Raw genomic sequence first — 17,178 nt, forward strand, 5'->3', positions numbered from 1 at the left:
AGAGGTGCCACTATGCAGGAGGGGAGACTGGGAGGCACAGTACTTTTAGATTGTGCAAGTGCACAGACGGTACAGGAGAGGGAAGGGGGGAGGAGAACAAGTGCGGGGGGAGGGAGTCCGGATGCGCCAGGTTGGTCAAACTGGGCAAGTGCTGAGAGATGCCCTTCTCAATGGGTAATTGACCAAGTGCAGTATCATGAGGCAAGTGCAGTCCCCGAGGCAAGTACTGGAGGACTGATGAGGGTGCCGGGCACCTGTGCCAGTCAGCATGCTGTGTGAAAAAGGAGGGGGATAGGGAATAGAGCGGAGAGAGAGGTTAGCAGGGTAGAGGGAGCGAGAAGGAAGAGAAGAAGAGGAATGTCTTAAGGAGTTTCCAGAACTTTGAAGATGGAGGGCTGCAGGGAGGCTATTCCAGAGGGAGGCCTCCTGCTGCGCAAGAGGATCTCCCACCAAATCTCTGCTTAGAGAACCGGCTCACTCGCAGAAGGTTGGAGGTAGATGAGCGGAGGGCTCGGGAGAGACCGTATTTAGGAAGGCATCTGTGAAGATGGGTGGGTCCCAGGCCACAGAAAGCCTTGTGGACAATGCAGAGGGTCTCGAACTTGAGCCTTGCAGCCATGGGGAGCCAGTGGAGGGATTTCAGCGCAGGAGAGATGCGGTACCTGGGCTTGAGGCCAAAGGATAAGTCTTGCAGTTCTGTTCTGGATGAGTTGCAGAGGGCGCAGTGATGAGACAAGGAGGTTGAGAAAGAGGCTGTTGCAGGAGTCCAGCCTAGAGAGAACCAGAGCTCTGGAGACAGTGAGCCTCTGGGGGAAGGTGAGAAAAGGAAGAGTACCTCTGAAGAAGTGCAGGTGGTAGTTGGACTTTTTAGAGATGTCCGAAATGTGAGTGGAGTTGAAGATGACCCCAAAGGTTTGTTGTCTCGCATGTGGTTGCGGGTGCATGGCCAAGGGATGCCTGCCAGAGTGAGTGGGAAAGCTGGAGAAGGAGTCCCAATACAAGCAATCTCAGTCTTCCGGCGTTGAGGCAGAGGTCGTTTGCAGCACACCATGACTGAATTGCGGCCAGACGGTCTGATATGAGCGAGGTAGAGGAATGCAGCTGAGGGTAGCCTGAGGAGAGTTGCGTGTCATCTGCATAACAATTGTAATTGGCGGTGAAACTGCCAATCTTACGTGCCAGGGCGGCCATGTTAGACATTGAAGAACTAGGGGGAAAGGTTACAGCCCTGGGGGATGCCGCAGGTTGAAAGAGTGAGTGGCGAGAAAGGGCCCAAGTACCACCTGATGGGCGGTCGGACAGGAAGGAGGTTAACCACGCCAGAGCCCGACCAGTGATTTCTAGGGTGTCACGGAGACGTGCGATCAGGATGTTGTGGTTTACTGTGTCAAAGGCAGAGGAGAGTTCAAGAAGAATGATGACAGAGGGAGTGTTAGTGTCAAGATTTGAGAGCAGGTCTTCACAGATGTTCAGAAGAGCAGTTTCCGTACCCCTAGAAGCTCTAAAGCCAGACTGATGGTTGTGTAGACAACCAGCATATTCAGTGTGGAGGGTGAGCTGAAAGATAACCAACTTCTGCGGGAGTTTGCAGAGGAAAGGGGTGATAGAGTTGGGGCGGGAGTTTGCTGAATGGAGGGATCGGCAGAGGGTTTCTTAAGCAGAGGTTGCACAAGAGAGTGCTTAAGAGAAGTTGGAAAACTCCAGTGGCAAAAGAGATTGCAGAGATCGGCCAAGGTTGGTGCGAGAGAGTCTGTGTTGTCCTTAATGGTTTTGGAGGGGCAGGGATCCACCTGTTTGGATGAAGCCTTCATAGACCGGACATTTCTGGCGACGTCAGCAGGTGTGATGTGAGTGAGAGAAGAGCGAAGTGATGGAGGGGCCAAAAGAGACCCCAGGGTATAGGTGCATGATGTGGTGTGGAGGTGAGAGAGGAAAGGATGTCTTGGGGTTTTGCTGAGAAGTGAGAAGCCAGGGCTGAGCAAAGGTCCTGGGTGGGTGTGATAGAAGAGGAGGCTGCTGCAGGATTGGCCAGTTCCTTACAGACTTAGAAAAGTTTGTCCGTGTTGGTTGATGCCACGTAGATGCAGGCTTGAATGAAGACTCTTTTCTTGGTGCGGATGCAGAGTCAATATTGCCTTTGAAGGAGGCGGCATGCTAGTTTGTCAGGGGGTCCACCTGATGCATTCCATTTCTGCTCAGCTGCCCTACACTTACGTTTCAGAGCAGCCAGATCGGAGTCGTGCCAAGAGTTGCACTTTTTGGAAAGCTTCAGTCGGACCCTATTGGCAGGGGTAAGAGTGTCATGGGTGTTGGAGATGGAGAGATTGATCTTAGTGAGGGCTGTGCCAGGGTGGGAGTCAGCCGCAAGAGTAGGAGGCGGAGAGTAGGTGGAGGCAAAGGCAGCCATTGTCACTCTTTTCATGGGCTTGGTGACTTTGAATCTGAGTGGCCGTGCCGGGTATAGCGATGGAAGAGGAGACTGGAGCTTTAAGTGTGAAGAGAGAAGAGAAAGGTCAGTCCAAGAGAGAGAGGTAGTGTGAGGGGGCGAGAGAGAGAAGTCAGTAAAGGTCACCCTCACCTCGGGGAATTATGGCAGACTTTAGAGGTGTACAGGCAGGTGGGCACTAGATACAGGCCAGAATCAGCTGTGCGACTATGTGCCTACCGCTACAAGCTCCGGTTACTGCTCCTTTTCATTTTCGTTCAAAGGGGTAGAGGGTGGGGGCTGTGAAACGGTTGTTTGTTTGGGAGAGCCACCTCGTCGTATACCGTTATAGTACGGGAGATGCTTGAGCAACAGTAGCGCAGCACACTTAAATGTAATGTGCCAGAGAACATAGTACACATCTCGCCTGTCGCGCTTTCGAGGGCCTGGCGAGTTCCTTGTTGGTTTAAACGATGGCGCGTGACCTTCTCTGTGCAGTGCGTGCTTGCATTGGAGTGACACGGTTTGGGGAAGCCTGACTGGGCCGGAGCTGTGCGCAGCATATTATGTTTTTCTTTTAGTACAACGATGGCGCGTGACCTTCTCTGTGCAGTGCGTGCTTGCATTGGAGTGACACGGTTTGGGGAAACCTGACTGGGCCGGAGCTGTGCGCAGCATATTATGTTTTCTTTTAGTACAACAATGGCGCGTGACTTTCTCTGTGCAGTGCGTGCTTGCATTGGAGTGACACGGTTTGGGGTAGCCTGACTGGGCCGGAGCTGTGCGCAGCATATTATGTTTTTCTTTTAGTACAACGATGGCGCGTGACCTTCTCTGTGCAGTGCGTGCTTGCATTGTAGTGACACGGTTTGGGGAAACCTGACTGGGCCGGAGCTGTGCGCAGCATATTATGTTTTCTTTTAGTACAACGATGGCGCGTGACCTTCTCTGTGCAGTGCGTGCTTGCATTGGAGTGACACGGTTTGGGGAAGCCCGACTGGGCCGGAGCTGTGCGCAGCATATGTTTTCTTTTAGTACAACGATGGCGCGTGACCTTCTCTGTGCAGTGCGTGCTTGCATTGGAGTGACACGGTTTGGGGAAGCCCGACTGGGCCGGAGCTGTGCGCAGCATATTATGTTTTCTTTTAGTACAACGATGGCGCGTGACCTTCTCTGTGCAGTGCGTGCTTGCATTGGAGTGACGCGGTTTGGGGAAGCCTGACTGGGCCGGAGCTGTGCGCAGCATATTATGTTTTCTTTTAGTACAACGATGGCGCGTGACCTTCTCTGTGCAGTGCGTGCTTGCATTGGAGTGACACGGTTTGGGGAAGCCTGACTGGGCCGGAGCTGTGCGCAGCATATTATGTTTTCTTTTAGTACAACGATGGCGCGTGACCTTCTCTGTGCAGTGCGTGCTTGCATTGGAGTGACACGGTTTGGGGAAGCCCCCACAGAATACAGGAGCTCTGAACAATGCAATCCCCTTCACCCAGGCAGATGGTTTATTGCAGATGTCGTAAAACAGCTTCCTCTTGGCAGAAGCTGGGAGGGGCAGGGTCTCTGAGCTTGGCAGAAACTGGAAAGACTGGTTTCTGTACCATGTGACCTGAAAAGACACACCCCTATAGCCAGAATATGGTTTTAGAAAAAGATGGATCATTCATAGAGCGGACTTGTGAAAATTATTTAAATGATACCATAATTCTTGTGATTTTTCTGCCCACATTTTAAGACGTGTTAGGACCCGGTGGTATGTTCAGGGGGGTTTTAGCGGAAAAGAGGATATTACTCAAAATGTGTGCATGTGAAAAATCTGACACTTCATCAACTAATGTCCATACTCCTTGCGCACATGTGTGTAAATTTGGGTTAATGTCCGAAATTGCAAACCAGTTAAAAAGTGCAAAATATTGCCATTTCTGAATGCAAGCTCTCAGGAAGAGCAGATTTGGACAGGGTATACCTGCTGTAATGCATGATGGGTGCATATGATTTTAAAACAATATGTACCTCTGCAAATATGTATTTGGTTCAAATCTAGATTTGTGTGCAAGTTGACAGGAGGAGTGGACTTTCTGCAGGCTGTAAAATGACATCACTCTGACACAACTTAGCTCCCCCAATCAGGGGAGAAATGAAAGCTTGGCCAATGACAAGTGGAGAGGGGTAGAGCCTAGTGATGCTGCACACACACCCATTTTCAAAACAGATAAAAGCAGACAGACAGGACAGATGGGGACATTCATTTCCATCTGCTGCGGGACGCTCTGCCGGAAAATCCATACTTTACCTCCATCAATCTCTAGAGAAAGCTGTGCAGAAAGATCCAGACTTTAAATCCATTAATCTCCAGAATCCAGAGAGAGAGCAGACCCAGACCAGACCGCTGTTAGCAGAACCAGAGAGAGCTGACCCAGATCACTGTGAAGTGCAGAGACCAGACCAGAGTCCAGTCTAAAACCTGACCAGATTCGTGGCGAGGCCCATCTAATTCAAGAATATAGTGTGAGTACCTAGCAAGACTGTGCAGAACCAATCTCTTAGTTAAAATAATATAATCCAAGCTATTTTAATCTAAGTAGAACTGCCTCCTAACTGTCACCTGTCATTTTCTAGTTGCTAGCTGTCGCTTGTCTTTTTGAACTTTAAAATTTAAAATCTGAAAAACGACCTTTATTTAATCGCTCATATCTCCGTGACCGTTTGTCCTAGAGACTTGCAGTAACTCATCTGGAAGCTGAGATCCTAGGCTGTCCTAGGACCCCAAAACGATAGTGCTAGTCCCTATAGTTTTGCCGTAATCGCGAAAGACGCACTCGCGAATTTTGCCGCGATTTGCAAATTTCTCAACGTGTGAAAACAGCAGTTTTCTTGCTTTCATTTGCCAAAAACTCGTTTAACCTGCTAGTTACTCCTAGATCCTTGCTAAAGTGAGCCTGAACTTTTCCCAAGTATATTTCACTCACCCTGAACCTCCTAGAGGGAATTAAAAGCATTTTAGTATATTTTTCACTTCATTGCCAGCACATATAAAAGCATTTTGGGCCTGTGTTTAAAACTCCGATCTGTAATCTAAGCTTGCTGGGGTGAACTGAATTACATTTGATTGCATTTCTGAGAACTGTGTGCTTTCCTTCCATTTCCTTGCATTGCATAAAGGGGGGGGGGGGACTGCCAGAGAAAAGTGATTACATTGTTTTGTTGAAATCATATTGAGTATTTTCTGTATTGCATTTTCATTCAACATTGCATCCATCTGAACTTATATAAAGCATTCTCTACCACCTTCTTCTTCGGTTCCTATTCACAAGTGTGCTAGTGCCAGATTCTCCGTTGTTAATCTTTATCATATCAGATTAAGTGTGATATCCAATTATTAATTTATTATAAAGTGTGATATATATCTACATTGTTTAAATTCTCAAATAAACCTTTTAACTTGCAAAACAGAACTACTTCTTGGCTCAGTGGGGTCAGGGGGATTCCAAAAGAGGGGTGTTATATAGGGGTAGTCATCCAGAACGCATGAACTGGACATAAAGATATATCTATAAGGGTTTCCATTCAGTATCCCAGACTAGGCATTGACTTAGCTGTAGTGTTCAATTGAATCCTCTTATAGCCCTGAGGGTCTTCACCAAGCTAATGTTGGTAGTGGCTGGAAGTCTAAGGAGGGAAGGGATCCACGTCTACCCCTACCTGGACGATTGGCTGATCAGAGCTGTATCTTCCGAACAAGCTCAGATCCAGCTAGATTATGTCTGCCACTTCCTTCACAAACTGGGCTTCTCCCTCAATTTAAAGAAGTCACAGATGATACCATCACAGAGACTCCAGTTCATTGGAGCGGTCCTGGACACTTCCCTGGGAAAAGCCTCGCCACCAGAGGTGAGGGCTCAAGATATTCTGCAGATGGTCACCAAGTTTCAAAATGCACAACGTCTCCCAGCCATTGACTTTTTGAGGTTGCTAGGCCTCATGGCATCCTACATCTTCCTTGTGCCAGAGGCTCGCCAGAGAATGAGATCTCTTCAGTGGGCACTGAGGACTCAGTGTTCACAATTCTCTGGGAGAATGACAGACCTCCTTCAGATTCCAGACAAGATGGCTCGAGACCTTCAGTGGTGGGCCTGCCAGAAAAACATCTTGAAAGGGGAACTGTTTTGGCAACCATGGCCGGAGTTAACAGTAGTCACAGATGCCTCACTCACGGGGTGGGGAGCCCATACCAACTACTTGACCATCAGCGGTTGTTTGTCTCCATCGGAGTCCAGACTACATATCAACCTGTTAGAGCTGAGCGCAATCAGACTAGCGCTTCAAGCTTTTCTGCCATCTGTACAGGGGAAAAATGTCCTGATAATGACGGACAACACAGTGGCCATGCACTACCTCCACAAAAGAGGAGGCGTAGATCACTACCACTGTGCAGAGAGGCAATGCAGCTCTGGTTTTGGGCAATTCAAGAAGGAATCTCTCTATCGGCAGTCCACCTAGCCGGAGAGAAGAACTTGACAGCGGACGCTCTGAGCAGGCAGGGCACAGTCTCCCACGAGTGGGAACTAGCTCAGGAAGACCTTCAGGAGATCTTCGCCCTTTGGGGAACCCCTCAAGTGGATCTGTTTGCCACCAGTGCCAACAGAAAGTGTGATCTGTTTTGTTCAAGGGAATTTCCCCCAAGCGGAGCTCTAGGGGACACGTTCGTAGTGGACTGGGCATTTCCACTCCTGTACGCATTTCCACCAGTCCCTATCATTCCTCAAATGATCAGGAGGTTGAGAAGATTCCGGTGAACTATGATCCTAATTGCCCCAAACTGGGCCAGGAGAACGTGGTACCCGGACCTTCTGGACATGTCCATCTGCCCTCCAATTCGTCTTCCACTCAAGAAGAATCTTCTCTCACAGAAGGGAGGTCAGGTTCTCCATCCAGACATCATAACTCTCAACCTTCACGCATGGCTAATGAAAGGTTGAGATACAAGGATTGGGACCTCCCCGATGACGTCATGGAAGTGTTGCTTTCGGCCAGAAGGCCAGCAACAAAGTCTTTATACCGCTGCCGTTGGAACAAGTTTTGCAGCTGGTGTAGAGAAGAGAATATCGACCCCTTGTCATGTGGTACACCAACGGTGTTATCCTTTCTACTCTACTTGGCAAATTCAGGCCTTCAAGTTGGCACTATCAAGGGCTGTCTCGCAGCGCTATCGATCTTCAAACGACTGCAGAGGAACCTTTGTATTTCAAATTACCCTTAGTAATACAATTTCTAAAGGGATTAACTAATGTCTACCCTCCAAAACCTTTCCAGGTTCCTTTATGGGACTTAAATTTAGTCTTAAATTTCCTGATGGGTACTCCTTTCGAACCACTCCACTCTTGTTCGCTAAGATTTCTCACCCTTAAAACTATCTTATTAGTGGCTTTAACATCTGCTAGAAGGGTGAGCGAATTACAAGCTCTATCCTGTAAACCCCCTCATACAATTTTTCATAAAGACAAGGTTGTCCTACAGGTGAAGCCTAATTTCCTCCCAAAGGAGGTTTCTGAATTCCACATCACTCAGAAAATTACTTTGCCTTCATTCTGTCCGCCTCCCCATCCGGGGAAAGAGGAAGAAAGGCTACATAGGCTGGACCCAAGGCGGGCTTTTAAGCTTTTACATCAGGAGACTTGCTAGGATTAGGCAAGCAGACCAACTGTTCGTGGGTTACTCAGGGCACAAGTTGGGACTACCGATAACAAAACAAACCATTTCCAGATGGATTATTTTGGCCATCCTGGAATGTTACAAACTGGCAGGGAAAGAGCCTCCTCAAAATCTTAGGGCTCATTCAACCAGGGGTATCGCAGCCTCCTTGGCCCTCCAAAGAGGGGTTCCGGATCGAGACATATGTGTGGCTGCCACATGGTCGTCCGCACATACCTTCGCAAGATTTTACAACCTGGATTCCTCCTCTAGTCAAGAGACTAGGTTTGGCAAAGCCGTATTACATTCGGTTCATTCCTAAAGGAAACATGGCGTTTTACTCCCACCTCCAATTGCACACCACTGCTATGGGAGTCTATCAAAGATAAGGAATACGTCGGAGGACACAATCTCTTCGAAGAACAAGTTACTTCTTACCTTGTAACGTTCTTTCGATGGGATGTTCCTCCGACATATTCCTTATCGCCCCTCCCATCCATCCCCGCAGTAATACTTCCCTTGTGGTTGCAGCTTACGCTCCTTCAAGGTCAATAACCAATTCATGTAAAACAACTGTTAACGTCAAAACGGAACTGAGCAACGAACGCTGCGCGAGTCTATTTATATGCGTGGTGACGTCGGCACCGATACGGAGGCCGTCGAGGGACATCGGCTAGAGGGACGTCGACGCGCATCGCCCTCTACTGAAAAAAGATTTCCGAGGCCAGCAAGCTGGGAGATGATCTATCAAAGATAAGGAATACGTTGGAGGAACATCCCATCAAAGGAACGTTACAAGGTAAGAAGTAACTTGTTGTTCTCCCTCATTGAAAATTGGATGATGGCCAATAACCTCGCGCTAAACAAAAGTAAAACCGAGCTCATGATCGTGGCCAATACAAACCACCTTGCCAAATTGGATCCCATGTTTAACCCATTCAGGTTAGGTCTAGTTGATATCTCCCCCCGCCCCAACCTAAATTAAAAATACTAGGTGTTGTTCTGGACCAATCTCTTAACATGAAAGCTCATGTTGGCAGTATCTTCTCCACCTGTACTTACTATGTAAAACTTTTGTCCCACTTGAGACCTTTTATCTTGCAGGCAAATGCCGAGACCATAGCGAGAGCTATAGTCGGGGCAAATATTGATTACTGTGACATTCTCTTGGCCGGATTATGAAAAAACGATTTTAACAGACTTCAAGTTGTCCAGAATGGAGCGGTCCGTGTCGTTACGGGCCTGGTTCGATGCGACCACGTCTCAGACGCCTGACGCTCCTTACACTGGCTGCCAATTGAAGCCAGGGTTTGATTCAGAATCCTCACAATGGTCTTTCAATGCAGGCACGGCATAATGCCCAAATATCTGCTTGATCAAATCATGGACAAATCTAATCCCGTGGCTCTTAGATCCAGCAGTCAGAACCTGCTATCTCTACCACGCTGCAAACTTAGGAAGGTGGAGAAGGGGGCATTTTATATGGCACCGCCTAAACTCTGGAATTTACTTCCCCCTATGCTTCGTCAGCAACCCTCGGTCATCTCCTTTAAGAAAATTCTCAAGACTCACCTCTTCTATTTATCAAACACCTTGTATTCATCGGGCTGATCGTGCACCTTCACATTCTTGCATTGATGGTCTTCTCTCTGACTTATCGATATCTTCCTTTTATGTTTTATGTTTCGTTTTTTAATGTCTTTGCGCCCTCACGCCTCAGGGTTCATGGTTGTGCGTAATAAATTGAATAATAATAATCCATCTCCACCCCATCTACTACACCTCTCTTTTACCAGAGAGAGGCTGGGAGGCAGGTCTAGGTCTCTATAAAATCCAAGAGCTCAGTCTGATTTTAGAAGCTGTATCAGCATATTCTAACATGTCGGAAGTGAACAATATGTGGCAAAAGAACACAAGCTGGAAACAACTGACAAACACCACAAGCACATAATATTAGGCAGATGAAAGGGGAAAAACACCAAATAGTTGAGTGAATGGATGAAAACGCCACAAACGCATGAGGACTTGAGTTGGATGAAAAAGAACAGCACTGCCCTCTTAAGTAAAAGACCATTTCCTGGAGAAAAAGTTTTGTATTTGGGATTATTTGCTTAACCACAATGACTTTCTGATGTGGCTCAGAACTCATGGTGAACTTAAATCAACATTACTATTCATATATTAGGAAGCTTAAATCAGTGCTATAGTTAAAGTGACTGTTGGCAGGCAGTGGCACAAGTTAAGGTCTAGTGTGTAATATCTCTGCAGATTTTTTGAAAGTTTTCTATAAGTTTGGACTCTCACTACCCAATTGCTTTATTATTTAGCCAAGGAATAATGTGGTTCAGGCAGATGAAGGTGATGACAATTCTTATAACTGATAAGTGGAGTGCTCTCAAGTTCAGCGGACCATGTGATCAGACTCGTCTAAACATGCCGGTCCAATCGGGAGGTGCTAAAACTCAAAAACGTGTGTCAAAGAAAATGTTCCTCCCATAGAAACAAGTAGAACATGAAATCTGCAGCAATGAATCGTGAATAAAGGAAACATCTCTTCTGAAGTTCCTGGCTTTAGCTCGTACTGCCCCCGCACCAGGGTCTAGTGAAACAAAATGCTTTTTCGTTCTGGTGGAGTTTTTCAGGGTTCCCAAACCAACTTCCAGAATGTCTATTATAAGGAACATCCGAGGTCAACAAATCATAGACGTGGCAAAGTTTTAAGTCCTCCTTCAGACATCTCAAACAGATTTATCTTTCTCAACACTGGTCCATTCTCCCAGGATTTCAGGTTTGCTGCGACCTGGCAACCACCCTCTTCTTGCTTCTGTGTCCCTCTGTGAGATTGCACTGTCTAATAACTCTTCTCATCATCCCCGCCCAAAGTCTCGCCCCGGTCTGCTAGAACTTTGTTTGCCCTCTGGGCTAGTAAGGATCTCCTACCTCCTCGGGTCTTGAAACGCCATCTCTTCTATCTTTTCTCTGTCGTCCTCCCCAAATGTTAATGGTTCTCTTCTTCAGCAACGTTGGAAACTTCTCTCGAGATAGCTCTCCTTCTCCAACTTTAACACCTTCTCCCCTGCTAATGCTCCATCAATCTCTCAATACCTCTTTCCAGATAGTATCAACTATCCTTGCAAAAGCCACAGTAATTCCCCCTCCGACCTTCATAATTCTCCAGCCAAACACTTTTCTCAGCTCATTCTCAAGTACCCCACACTATTTGATCAAGCTAAATTTTATAGTCTAGTCCCTCCACCCAATGGGTTGTGCTTTCGGGAAATAGATTGCTCCTGTATCGTGTTGGCTGAGATATTATTTGGGCATGTGCTTATGGCCATTGGTGGGTGCAAGAGGGTTGGCCTGAGCTTATATCGAGACCTGCCGCCACCTTGGATTTTAAAACTGTTGTTGTCCTATGTGAGATCTCCTTTCCTCCCCTTCAGAATACTGCTAACATTGCCTGCTGTGAACAGGGCCCCTCTGTCTCCCAGCAGCTAAATCAAAAGCCATACACACCAGTAAATTAGGAATGTTGCAATTTCATCCCTTTGGAGGACAGAGATAACGTCCTATGCTGATGTCGGGGTGGTCAGGAAGGGTCCCCACGAGCACGAGGGGTTCATGTTGCGCGCGCCATATGGATGACTGGGGGTGCCGCAATCTGAGCGCAATGTTGCTATTTCATTTGGATCCACTGTAGTTAATTATGGATGGGATATATTACTTTTACTTTTTTGTTTAGAGCTGATACTTATTAGAATTGCATGCGCATGGAAAGATAAAATGTTAAAAACCACAAAACACAACATGAACACGATTCACACACAGTGCTCTAAAGTACAAAGAAACTGGAAGATGGGGAGAGTGTGGGGTGTGGTTTAATGCGCATTGAAGACGGAGCCTGTCCTGAAAAACCATGTTAAAAGAGAAATAATTCTTAGTCATGCACACCGAAGAACATACAAAGGGAGTTTATATTGATCTGTATGTAGTGGGCTTTTTGTGAATTCATTCTTATTTTGCAGCTGGCAATTTAGGTAATTGTGCGCAGTTCAGGTTTTGCAGGCTTGGGGGTTGACTTTTGAGAAACTGGTTCAGCAGCATTTCAGAGGCCAGAGGATAGGAACTTCAACCTTCGTGAGTCTGCTCAGCTCACCGAGCAGCCATGCATTTATGGTCTGATAAGTATCGCAGAAAACCGGTGCAATCTATTCAATGCATGGGAGCTTGACAGAACGGTTTCGGTATTTGTTTTTGACTAGTAGTAAAACATGACGTAAGACATTGCTCTGGGCTAAAGTAATTGAAACGCAGGTGTTTCAATTGCATTTTCAGATGTGCTGTGTGCGATGAAACGTCAGCTATTTAGATTAGAATATTCCGATGGAGACTGGGAACCGGGGATGAGATTACTATCGCTAGTTCAAAGAACAACTGGTTTACTCAGCCTTCTTCATATCGCTTGAAGTATTTATGCGAACCATGGGAAATAAAGAGTTGCGGTTAAAAAACCTTAGGATAGTTGTTGCTAGTAATGAATTATGTTTGTATGTGAATGTTTTATTATGTCCTGATGTCACGACCAACCATGGATGAATCCCAAGCAAGAGTGGACTATAAATCCAAACTTAATATGGTAGTTAAGATAAACGGCTACTAATGAGAGTTTAGGAATTAGAGAAAGGTGGGATTTCTTTGAAGAGGTTTAGTCCAATCACATGTGGGGGGATTGTAATAAATTATCTGGGAGTGTTTTAACTGTTGCAAAAAATGTGTCGACTGATGTGTTTCCTTGAGTTAGTTTGGTCCTCCGGTACCATCGAACTGCACCCCGAGCAATTGTACAATAAACTTGCTTTACGTACAAAACGTGCACTTGTTCCTGAGGTGGTGGGCCCGCTTGGGTTGAGGTAATTGGGGAACGCCCCCACACTGGCTGTTTGAGTATGGCTTGGCGGTGGAATAGCTCTGAGTATTAGTGCTGTGATTAGGATTATCTTCATTGCGTTCGTGCTCAACCGTTTACCCTGGTTATTTGGTGGTTCCGGGTGTGGAAATGTTACTGTAACTGCCCGCAACCTTCGTGCCAGGTTTCAGTGGGGTTAGACTGGTGGTCCCCCATTTACATCGCTTGTACCAGCATTCACTATCTGTCGGTACCCAAGGTTAGGCACGATGAGACACGATTTTAAAGAGTTAGTACTACCGATAAAAAGGTACTATCCACATCATTCCACTACTAGATGTGTGCAGCATTTTTACATTACACATTTTCGTACATCTGGATGTGAGCCGATTTATTTATTGTGTATGCGCCTCTTGCAAAGTCACTCACTTCAATGAGCTTACAAGTGAAATAAAGGAGTATATCAATGAAAGAATACTTGTGTGCTATTGTTTCGTATTCATGTTTTACTCCTCATCCCCTTCTACTCTGGCCCCCCACATTACGGCACCTCTCTAGAGGGGGGGGGGTAACGTGAGGGGGGGCACCTCATACAAGGGGTGGGCTATTCTGAGCTCTGGTGAATGTCCGCCTTAAATGAAGAGCGGTGTCTCTGCTTTCTCTAAATATATCGGCTCGGTGTGGTAGTATATATATATCCAGTAACGTGGGTCAGAGGGCACGTGGGGTCAGACAAAGGTCTTGCGAGCAGAGGCTGCTATTCTTGCCACCCGCCTGTTTCTTCTTTGGGTACAGGGGTGGGTACTCGGGAGAAGGGCACGCTGCCTTGGGAGAGGAGGAGGCGTGTGGCAGAAGCTCCGAGTTGGGATGCTTGGATGGAAAAGCGGTTGGATTTGGGGATGATTCCGTGAAAGGCTTGAGATGGAGCTGGGTGAGTGGCGGCCCCTGCAACAGGCTAGTGCAGTTACACGTGTCCTGGCACCACTGGGCGATCCCACACAGGGCAGCGCTGCTGCTATATGCAGCTAGGTCTGCTTCATAGAGGCTGGCAGACCGAGATAAGCAGCTGTTCCTGTATAGGGAAGCGGGCAGCGATCTACAGAGGCGTGCTGGTGTACAGAGCAGGGTCGGGCGTATGCAGAACGCTGCTGCTGCTGCAGAGCACACGAGCCGGTGGCCGCAGAAGTGTTGGGCTTCTGTATTGAATGATAGCGGATATTTGGAGGGCTGCTCGCTGATGGAGCGGAACTCGATCAGCTGTGACTGGGAAATGGAGGGGTGTGTCTGTCTGTCTGTCTGTCTGTCTGTCTGTCGTGTAGTGGGCTGTATAGAGACTGCTGTAAATGCAGGGCTATGCTATTTAGAGACGGGCAGCCGCCAAGTACGCACGCCGCGCTTGTTGTGCTGCACAGAGGAAGGTACGTTTAACAACCAGGTTGGCGCTATACAGACAATGAGCGGAGCTGCAATATACACGAAGGGGTAGCTTAGAAAGGGCGCCCTTATCAGATGGAGCTTCATGAAGTGTGGCATTGCGGCTGTAAGGTGGACTCCGCCTTATCTGTTGGGGTACTGTTCTAGAGAGCTAGCGCTACAAAGCATGTGGCGCTATGAATATCCAGATGCGTTCGAGTCGCTGTGGAAGGCGTTGGTCATGGTGGTGTTGAGTGAGGAGGTCGGAGTCAAGGGGGGGTGGCCTGCGAAAGTGGGCGTTGCGCTGCAGTCTGACGAGGGCCCTTTAGGCTGCCAGCTGGGCTAGTTGGGCGAGGCGGGGGGCTGCCACGAGTCTCCCCCTCCCACTTGCAGCTGCAGCGTGCCTCTCCAGCTGTGACACAGCTGAGAGTGCAGATAGATAGCCGAAGGTCTACGCAGTATTCGTTTAGCCCTCACACACCCCTTTGGCAGTAAAACATGGCGTTTCTCTGAAATATTGCAAATGTGCAAGTTGGCTGACCATCTGCCTGTACAAAGGTCGGTGGCCTGCCGGTGCCAAGCGGGCAAGCACTCTTAGGGAGGCTCTTAGCATGCCATGTCCCCCACCCCCTCCCAGAATTGGATTGCAAGTGTGCTTGTGAAATGTACTCCTGTGCTCTAGGAAGTAGAGCATGCACCCCGGCCAGTACGCATTTAGGTAAAAGCAGTTTGACACCAGTTTTTTACAGCTGCGTCACGCAGTTACCACACACGGTTAACCCCTGGGTATGGGGCATGTCGCTATGCGATTCCCCCAAGACCTGTGCACGCTGTGGAAGCGATTGGCAATTAACCCGCCTACCACACTGCTATCGAGGGTGTTGCATTGCTATTGGCGGTTAATGCAGGGGTCTCTGGAGGAAGGGGCACTGCCGAGGGAGGGGTTCTTGTGAAACTGACCGGGAAATGCGGCTGCTGCCAGTGAGGCCTGCTGTAGAGTCACTGATGTGTGCTGTGTTTGTGGTGAGCACTGCTGCGCAGCAATGGGAGTGCTTTCGGAAGTGCTATAAAAGTGCAAGTGCTAGTTGGTGTTGACGGTGTGAAGCGGATTAAAGAGGGCATGTGGGGATACTTCAATATGGCACTGGCCAAAGATGGGCTCCAGCGCACTCTGAACCACCCGGCAGAACAAGGGCCCACACGCGTGTCCTTTCACAACAAATGAAATGGTAACAAAGCCCCGTTCCAATTCATTCTCGGTGGTGGAAATGTCGAGCATGCTACGGACTGCGCCTGCCCGTGTCTCAGAAGAAGCACTCCGGACTGTTTTAAACTGGCTATTAAACGTTTTTTTAAAAGACCCCCGTCTCCCACACTTTCGTTATTGCCAAGACGCAACTAGCACACGCCAATCCACCATTAAAATGAGTGCCAAAACTCGTCCCCAATGCTTTTGTGCGAGTGAAACCACCAAGGAAATGGAGTGTCATTTGCTGTGGCGGGCCCTCGCCTTGCTCTGCTGGGCCAGGAGCTGATGTGTTTGGTGCATTTCACCACCAGATTGAGATGTGATGACTAAACTATGCATGAAGCTAAAAAGGGCTGAAAATAAGGAGACTCAACAAACGAGGGTAAAGCTGGAGACTTGCAATCATTCATTGAAGAGAAATTAGAAAATGGGTAAACTGCCTGCCCTTACAAAAATGTGAATATGCGTGGGACCTTCTATCAGCCTTCTGTGTCCCCCAAGGAGTTTTCTTTATTTATTTAATTTGATTTAGTTGATAGACAACTTTTCAAATATTTACAGAAATACACAGTAATACAAAAGCATACACAAAAAGAAAAAAAGGACTACAATACCAAGGGTACAAAAGATACACAGAATAAAAAGAAGCATAAGGTAAAAACAAAGTATTTTACATTTCATGTACCTTCCAGATAATTTTGAACAGAATATCAAGAGCTAGAGATACCAAACACACATCACAATCCAATTAGACCCCATATATGGATTGCGACCGAAACGTCAATTTGAGTCACCTAATGATTGCCGGCTTGGGTATCTCAATTTCCGGCGGCCACAACAGGCAGAACCATTCTTAAATATTGGAGTTTTCTTTTTAGTTTGGGCTATTATGTAGCCCTTCAGCACTGCAAATTAACAAGGGGGGTCCTGGGAGTCCCTCTGCCAGACATTAGTCCTGGTTATGAGAGACTTACCCAGAGTCTTTAGCTCACTATCTTTCACAGAGGAGAAATATCCCAAACATATCAGTCTTTGTCCTGCCCTGGGGCAGTCCAGCACCGAAATGCTAGGCAATTCTCCTCTGAACAAGAGTACCAACAGAAACCCCACACACGTGTTTCGGTCTGGTTGGACCTCATCAGTAGGGTGGATCTGTGCCTCTCTAAGAATAGTGAGCAAGGGGTCCACGTCTGGATTCCCCTAGTAACTTAGGGTGAGACCCAAAGGTACTTAAATATGCAAATTAACAAGGGGGGTCCTGGGAGTCGCTCTGCCAGACATTAGTCCCGGTTATGAGAGACTTGCCCAGAGTCTTTAGCTCACTATCTTTCACAGAGAAGAAATATCCCAAACATATCAGTCTTTGTCCTGCCCTGGGGCAGTCCAGCACCGAAATGCTAGGCAATTCTCCTCTGAACAAGAGTACCAACAGAAACCCCAGATACGTGTTTCGGTCTGGTTGGACCTCATCAGTATGGTGGATCTGTGCCTCTCTAA

The 17,178-nt window shown here is 47.5% G+C and overlaps 1 protein-coding gene across 6 annotated transcripts in view; it reads left to right on the forward strand.

The window, feature by feature from the left end:
- The window catches only part of ATOSB (atos homolog B), a 726,183-nt gene that overhangs the window by 460,938 nt on the left and 248,067 nt on the right, over window positions 1–17,178 (forward strand). Inside the window, exon 1 of one of the 6 annotated variants that reach the window (XM_069626803.1) lies at window positions 13,908–13,950. The exons of the other annotated variants lie outside the window; for them this stretch is intronic. The gene's annotated coding sequence lies outside the window, so the exon portion shown is untranslated. Of the gene's footprint in view, window positions 1–13,907; window positions 13,951–17,178 lie in introns of those variants that run through there. 6 annotated transcript variants of the gene reach the window in all.

The sequence above is a fragment of the Ambystoma mexicanum genome, chromosome 6p (assembly GCF_040938575.1).
Source record: "Ambystoma mexicanum isolate Mex_15411 chromosome 6p, UKY_AmexF1_1, whole genome shotgun sequence".
Lineage (NCBI taxonomy): Eukaryota > Metazoa > Chordata > Amphibia > Caudata > Ambystomatidae > Ambystoma > Ambystoma mexicanum.